Genomic DNA, 766 nt, shown 5'->3' with positions numbered 1-766 from the left:
GTGCCGCGTCATTCCTCCTTTCTATTAAATTTCCCTGTCAGAGGCGTTTATTAACATAGTGCAGATTTTACATTTTTGTAATGAAGAGGAAGTGTACAAAATGTCTACCCCCATCTCTCCATCCCAAAGGGGGCGGTTCAATAATTACGACAGTTATCTATTATGCTGAAAAATAGATTTTCGATAAATATTTTAAGAGGACGTGGATTTTAGACTGCCACTGATATTTGAAAGGTTAATACAGTTCAGAACTGTTGCATTTTTAAGGATTGGAAAAAAATGTTTTTTAAGACGTTTGAACTTTTGTTTCCATTTTTTCCGGTTTTGTTCATTTTTAGTGAAATTACATCTGTTGCATTGATTCAAGTTGTTCCTTTTTTTGTGTGTAGATGCATATCGCTATTTTACACATGATCATATTTAATTTCTATATGTTTGGTTTCCCTTTTTGCAGAAAATAAATGCTTTTAGATGTGATGGTGTGCTTCCGTGACCGTCTTGGTGCCACTTTCACCTGCTGATGCATGCATGACACATTTAGGATTCATTTAAACATTAGTTATGCATTTAATCATAGCAGGAGTGGAGACCCTTGTAGTGTTTAACACGGTGCTACAAATACTCTCCTTCAATGGTTCCCAATCTGTGGATTTTAAACAAAAACAAATGTGTAGCCCCTGGGGTGAGATTATGAGCCAAGATACACTTGACTGGCCTGTTCTGGTCATAAAACGTAAGACTTAAGGCCAGTGTATAGTCCCGTGAC

The 766-nt window shown here is 36.7% G+C and overlaps 1 protein-coding gene across 1 annotated transcript in view; it reads left to right on the top strand.

The window, feature by feature from the left end:
• The window catches only part of pds5a (PDS5 cohesin associated factor A), a 25,633-nt gene extending 25,156 nt beyond the window's left edge, over window positions 1-477 (top strand). Inside the window, exon 33 of the mRNA XM_061247179.1 lies at window positions 1-477. This exon is cut by the window's left edge and continues 1,249 nt beyond it. The gene's annotated coding sequence lies outside the window, so the exon portion shown is untranslated.
• The last annotated feature ends 289 nt before the right edge of the window (window positions 478-766 follow it).

This window comes from Conger conger, chromosome 6, assembly GCF_963514075.1.
Source record: "Conger conger chromosome 6, fConCon1.1, whole genome shotgun sequence".
NCBI classification, from domain to species: domain Eukaryota; kingdom Metazoa; phylum Chordata; class Actinopteri; order Anguilliformes; family Congridae; genus Conger; species Conger conger.
This window is presented reverse-complemented; position numbering and strand designations above follow the sequence as displayed.